The sequence below is a fragment of the Myzus persicae genome, unplaced genomic scaffold (assembly GCF_001856785.1).
Source record: "Myzus persicae strain clone G006 unplaced genomic scaffold, MPER_G0061.0, whole genome shotgun sequence".
In the NCBI taxonomy this organism is placed as follows: domain Eukaryota; kingdom Metazoa; phylum Arthropoda; class Insecta; order Hemiptera; family Aphididae; genus Myzus; species Myzus persicae.
In genome coordinates, this window is record NW_019100730.1 from 7278 (window position 1) to 15041 (window position 7764).

The window sequence follows — 7764 nt, forward strand, 5'->3', positions numbered from 1 at the left end:
AACGCTTGCGTGTAGGTACCGGGAATGGTATAGGGAACGCAAAAACTATTAAGTACGTCGCTAGGCGTGCTTCGCCGAAATAAATATGTAACGCAAATTTATGTTTGATGAATGGTGCGCGATGCGCGTATATTACAAAGACGTTCGGAGAACGGAAGAAATTGTTAATTACAGTATGTATGAATGTGAACGGTCGATCACGTGCTTTCGCGATGCGATTTGCGAACAGAGAGGTTGCTTGGCTAACGACAAAAAGATGGCTTCGGTTAGAGTATTCACGGACGTGCGTGTCGGTTCGCGGTTACTAGGAGAGAGAGCGAGCCGGGACGCCGCAACGACGCGGAGGCCGCCGCTCGGCGCGAGAGCAATGTGACCAACCGTTCATAACAATAAAAGAAATACAATGCTACCGACTACGGAGGGAGGTCATGTGAAAATAAAATAATAATAATAATAAATAATAAAAAATAATAAAATAACGCACGCAAAATAATTAAATAAAAATTCTATTTTATTATTTACTACGGCTAATGACAATGTATCGGTTCAGACGTAATATTAAGACTAAAAACGACTGCCTGGCCTCCCGTATAGTGTGTTGGACGACGACGCTCCGTGTCACAATCAAAATCCTGTGTCAGCGGATTCCACGGTCTCGCCGTCGTATAACACACTATTCTTGATGGTCTCAAGAAATATCATGTAAAATAATATTATATTATAATATGATTCAGGGGTTCATAACAGGTGCAAGGACCCAAGTGACATAAATATGGAAAGATATAAAAATACTAAAAAAGAAACCAATAAAGTACTAAGATGTGAAAAAAGATTAGCAGAAAAAAGAAAGATTGAGGAAATTGAAGAAAATAAAAATAACTCCAGAAGATTCTTTAGCAAAACTGCCAACATTAAACAGGAATATAAACCGCAGAATAGGATCCTAAGGAATGAACTTGGTGAGTTAGTAACAAAAGAAGAATCTGTAGTAGAAGAATTTAAAAAACATTTCGAAAGATTACTAAATAAAACACCACCAATATCAACACATGAAGATATACCTATGCAATATAGTACAGCGAAACCATATATTAAGACTCCAACAAAACAGGAAATCTATAACATCATAAAAAAACTTAAAAACAACAAATCACCTGGAGAAAACAACGTAGTTGTGGAATTATTAAAAAATGGAGGAAATGCGATTAAAGATGAAATTTGGAAAATGATTAAGGAAATTTGGGAAACCGAAGTAATGCCAGGAGAGTGGAACACGGCAATACTATGCCCAATATTTAAAAAAGGAGACACTTAAGAAGTTTAAACCTAAAAAATTACAGATTAATCTCATTATTGGATACTTGTTACAAGATATTATCAACGCTCATTTTGGAAAGAATAACGCTATATGCAGAGGGTATCATCGGAAGATACCAGTGTGGCTTTATAAAGGGGAAATCCACTATTGACCACATTTTTAAATGTGAGAAATACTACGAATTTGACATGGATTTATATATGATATTTGTTGACTACAAACAAGCTTATGATAGTGTGAACAGACAGGAATTATGGAAAGCAATGTCACATTTTGGAATTCCGAAAAAATATGTAAATTTAGTAAAGATGTGTAATGACAAGACTGTACTGAAAGTACGTTTTCTTCAGACACTATCACCAGCCTTTGAGGTGAATTCTGGATTACGACAGGGAGATGCCCTATCCCCAACATTGTTCAATCTGGGACTAGAAAAAGTTATTAGAGAAGCTTATGAAGACAGAAGAATGGAAGTTATTGGTGAAGAAACTATCTTAGCATATGCTGATGATATAGTTCTTTTAGGGAATACGCGAGAAGAAATTTCCCACTCACTCTCTAAACTAATAGAAGACAGCAAAAACATGGGTTTATGTATCAACGAAGAAAAAACTAAACTTATGATACTATCAAGAAGAAACGTAGATCAATCAAACCTGAAAGTGGGAAGTATGAATTTCGAAAAGGTGGATAATTTCAAATACTTGGGTGTTAATATAAACAACAGCAACAACATACATAAGGAGATAAAAGAAAGAATATCAAATGGAAATAGGTGTTACTTCAGAATAAACAAACTATTGAGATCAAAACTGCTATCAAGAAAGTCTAAAACCACTTTATACACAAGCTACCTTAGACCAGTAGTAACCTATGGGTGTGAGACCTGGTCCACAAAAAAAGATAATAATAAAAAACTTGCTATATGGGAAAGAAAAATACTAAGAAATATATATGGACCAGTGTACAACGACAACCTAGGAATATATGAAAAAAGACACAATGAAGATCTGTATAACCTGTATGAAAAACCAAATATACTCACATATATAAGATGTAAACGCTTAGAGTGGTTAGGACATGTATGGAGAGCGGATGGAGATTTATTAAAAAATGTTCTGATACGAAAAAAAAATAAAAAACGTCCACTTGGAAGACCAAGAACAAGATGGAAAGACACAGCAGAAAAGGATATGAGACTAATAGATGAGGATGCAACGTTGGACTGGACTTTGAACAGAGAAAAATGGAGAGGCTTACTAGTGGCAGCGCAGGTCCTCAATGGACCGTTAAGCTGTTGATGATGATGACCATCAACATTCATTTCTTGGCTTATTTCTTCCCATGACTAGTCTTGCACAATTCTATTGCTATGGTCCTTGTCTCCAAAATCATAAATGGATAGCCTTTTTTCCACTAAACTTACAAGTATTTTCCCATCACTAGCCATTATGTGGTAAGTATACAAAAAATATTATTAAAAATATATACGAAATACAAAATTCACACGAATAATTATTTATTGTCTAGTTGTGACTAACAAAAAATGAGGACACTCAGACAGTATCAGTCATGACTAATTGAGTTTTAAAGCAAAAACGTTTTGTTTTGACTATGTCTAATCAGTGTGCGTATGCAATGTAATTTCCTATGTTCTATTTTTAACAAAACTGTGTTAGGCTCAAACGCAGTTTTGCTCTTTTGGTGAGCGATCGGCCTTATTGTGCACTTATGATGCCATAACTCCGGAACCACTTATCGCACAGCATACAAACTTTGATAGTTGCCGATTCTCAGACCTACTGAATTAGCGTATAAAATTTCATAAAAATCGGTCAAACCGTTTCGGAAGAGTATGGTAACTAACATTGTGACACGAAAATTGTGTATATAAGATAGAAAATATTAATATACGTAATCGCAAAAAAGGGTTATGTTGCTGTGAATTGAGGACAAAAATCCCCAATAGCATTATAAAGGGGATTGACTAAATATAAATAATTTGAATGGCACCTCATCAACCAAAAACGACTAAAACCAGTGAGGTATGGAATAATTTCACCAAAATAGAACATGAGAAGGCACCTTAACTAACTTGCGTTAATTTGGCCCAACAACTTGGTCCAATTTTCTCCAAATCCCAGCCATCATTATTAAAATAATTTGAAAACGCAGGAAGCTACAACTAAGCTTTTCTAGTTCTACTTTCATTAATAGTTAATTAGTATATCTACCTATGATTTCAGATTTGTATTTTATTTTGTAACTTCAAAATATTTAAATTATCATTATTGCAATGACTCGCGTGTAAGAATGCACCATAAATAAATCACTTGCTCAACTTCTTTTTTTTCCAAACCATCTCAAACATTACGCATTTGTTAGGACTAACGAATGCGTAATTTTTAAACTAATTCTTTCATTCATGATCTGACACCCTTGTAAAATAGTTCAAATGGATGTCAAAGGTGTCCCAATATTTTTATATTTTCTAGAAATTTCTGTAAGTAGAAGAAACCACTCAGTTAATTTAAACATAGTGGTCGGTATAGATACTTCTATCTAGTTACTTATATTTATTCTAGTTTAATAACTTTACTATCTAAATAGGTTCTGCGACTTAGAGAGAATATTTGAATTAAGTTGTTCTTATATAAGTAGTATCAGCAACCATGTAATGTCCATCATAGAAACAAACTATCAACATCTTTTACACAATTTGAATAATTTACCTTGGCTGAATGAAACAAAATTAAAATACTATGCAAAAGTAAGGATTACATTTATTTTTCATACAATATCTATTACAGTTTTATACCATAATGAGGATTAAAAGTATAAAGTGAGTAACAAAAATGTTGTACTACTTAATTATCATGATAGGCAATATCAAACAAAGGATCACCACTTCAAAACTGCTGGGCTTTTATAGATGAGACTGCCAGACCTATATGTTGGCCAACAGTGAATCAACAGAACTATTTTTCTGGACATAAACATTACCATTGCTTAAAGTACCAAAGTGTATTGACTCTAGATGGCATTATAGTTAATCTTCAAGGACCATATCCAGGAAGAAGGCATGATGCAGGTATAAGCATTAAATATATACATATGTATAAAATATTAACAAGTAAAACTAATTTTGTTAAAGATAATTATTATTTTCCACTTAAGAGGTATGCTAAGAGATACAAACTTGTACACAGAACTCATGCAGATTGCCGTACATGGTAATACAAAATATGTAATTTATGGAGATCCAGCTTATCCCATGTCAGAGCTAATACTTAAACCATATTGTAGTAGAATATTAACTCCAGAAAAAGTTGAATTTAATTAAGCGATGTCCTCAGTACGCCAAGCTGCAGAATGGGGATTTGGCAGTTATAATAGAATTTGCTTTTTGGATTTCAGAAAAAACCAAAAACTGCTTCTACAACATGTAGGCCAAATGTATAAAGTTAGTGTAATTTTAACTAACTGCCATACATGCTTATACGGAAGTCAAACAGGAACTGATTTTGATGTAGTTCCATACCCACACTGGAACAGTACTTAAAGATTTAAGAAATGCAAAATGTTTTTATTGTTTATTATTTATTAACAAATATAAAATAAGAACTTTATTATAGTAATAATAAACCAAAAAAATACTAACAAATGTTAAGTAACAACGTTATAGTAAAAAAAAAAATATACATAATATATAACAAAACCAAAACATTCTTTAGACATGATTATTTTTATGTAGTAAAAATAATACCTAACAAATAAAACAATATAACATCCATGATTAGTTATAAACATTACATAAAAACAAAGTAAAACCCTTATAAAGAAAAAAAGAAAAAGAAATACTACTCAAATAAAAAAACATAATTATTTTGGATTAATAATACCTTATAAAAATATATAGCATTATAGCCACAAAGGTAATAAGCTTATAACTAGTAAAATAGTCGTCAAAGTATAAAAAATAGTTTTTATTTTTAAGTGGTGCAGATAAGTTTTTCACTACACGTGCTCCCAAATTTTTTTCTACCGTATCACCAGACTTTCCTGTATAGACATCAAAATTCCAAAGGTACCCGTACTTGTCTGCCAAAGCCCATACTTTATATCCTCTTTTTATGGGTTTTTTAGGCATATATTGTTTGGATGAATGACGGCCTTTAAATTTTATCATTGATTCATCTATAGCTACTATTCTATTTGGATTGTATACTGCCTGACTATTTATAAAAATTAAATTGAGAAATGACCTTACCTTGTACAATTTATCGTAGTAGGCGTCTCCTTTTTTTGGAATTTCGGAATTGTCGTTCAGATGTAAATGTGATAACAACCAACTAAACCTATTCACTGGCATAATATTACTTATATAATCGTCGTGTAAATCTGGAGCAGAAGACCAGTAATCCCGATAGCTGCATTGTTTTTTTATACCCATTAGTAAATTCAAACCAATAAAATCATTTATTTCATTAGTATTTGTTTCTGAGTAAGGTTTTCCATTTTTTAAGTAAATTTGATTAGCATATAAATTTGTTTGAAATGTAATATAGTTAATTATTTCATCTGTGATTAAAAGTTTAAATACAGATAGCGGAGTAATTTCATTTATTGTATCTAAAATATTAGTTGGCCCTTGTGAACAGTCAAATGGAACAATTTCAATATTTATATTATTTTTTTTCGACCAAATAGGTTCAATAAACTCGGTTTGTTGAAATGTTTCATTTTCAGGTATAACATTTTCATCTGGTAAAGGCACAGCAAGTTCTTCATTTTCTCTTATTTCAAAATTCTGTTGAATAGTACATACTACGTCGATTAATTCATTAGCAAATATTAAATATTTTAAGAACATAATAAAAGTTTGTACAATTAATATTGACTACATTTAAGTTTTGAACTTTAAAACAATTGACATAACTAAATTGTCTAAATTACGAAAAAAAAAGTAGTATTTGACATGTGTAAAGCAGAAAAATATGTTTGTTTTTATAATATTATAACATTTGATAAGAGATGGAGAAATGCTTACGTCACGGACATGCGTATCACGAGTTGCTGACATACCTATTTAATTTATCATGGGTAATACCACGATTAAAGATATACAGGTTGCATATCGACTACTGATAAGGTGGTATACGATACGACTCTTGCAATAATTAATGTGTAGCGCTCCAAGCGGAAATATACCGTATTATAAATGTTGTATCCAATTAAATGTTTTATCAATTTATGATCATACATTTATATAATCACGAGATATACCTATTAAGATATACCTTGTTCCGAGGCACCGATATATTGTATATCTTTAATCGTGGTCCTAGGTGTATCTTAAATTGTGTTCATAATATTTTTAAAATTAAGAGTAAATACTATTATTCCTTTGAAATAAATGTAATACATATTTATAAGTTATAACTTATAAGTATTTAATAGATCTGTATATTATGCCAATTAACAAACGTAAAAAAGTACATAATAATATTGGATTTAAAACATAAGTTATAATTAATATTATAAGAATGAGTAACTGTATAAACATAAATACTAGGTATAAATAAGAATTCTAACATGTAACTAATTTAGACAACTTTTTTTTAGTTTTTTTTTGGTTTTCTAGATAAGTGTACTGTCTTTTTAGACATATCTGCCGAGAAAAAAAACTGCTAATAATTATAATATTAAGGATTTGTTAATAAAATAAAATTGATATTTAATACTTACAATATAATACTTATACCTTGACCAGATTCCCATGTTTTTATAACGTCGTCTATTTCAAAATGGAATTCGCAAATTCTGAAAGTTGGCTTTAATTTAAAGCCAATTGATTGTTCCCACAGATTCGACAAAGTTTCATCTTTAGGGATAAGGAAGGTACTTATATTTTTGGATTTACATGAAGGAACACAGCAAGTCATTTTAAATAATAATGTTACGATAAATACAAATACCGATTCACATTCACATTCAAATATTACGAAGACGGTAAAGTATATAATATCACCTGCATATTATCATAATAATATGCGAGATACTTTAAAATTAGTTCTGAATTTTGATACATGGGCGCTAGCAGTTAATTATTTTCAGCTGTTTTATATAGTCACTTTGTAAATTAATCTGAAAGCCGTTTATTATAGGACGATGTGCAACCTGTATATCTTTAATCGTGGGTATTAAGATATAAAGATATACTGGTTGCGCAACGAGCTATGATAAGAACATTTAATGTGGTTCCCGATGTATCCTAGATAAACTGTTGATAAGAATAAACTATTAGCGCTCGTTTTATTATTACGGCGTTTAAAGATATCATTTTTTGCCGCTGAATGAAAACAGTTTGTATTTTTGTAGAGTTATTTAAGAATAGATATTTGTGTATTGCTATTTTATTTCACTTGTGTGTAAATTAACCTATT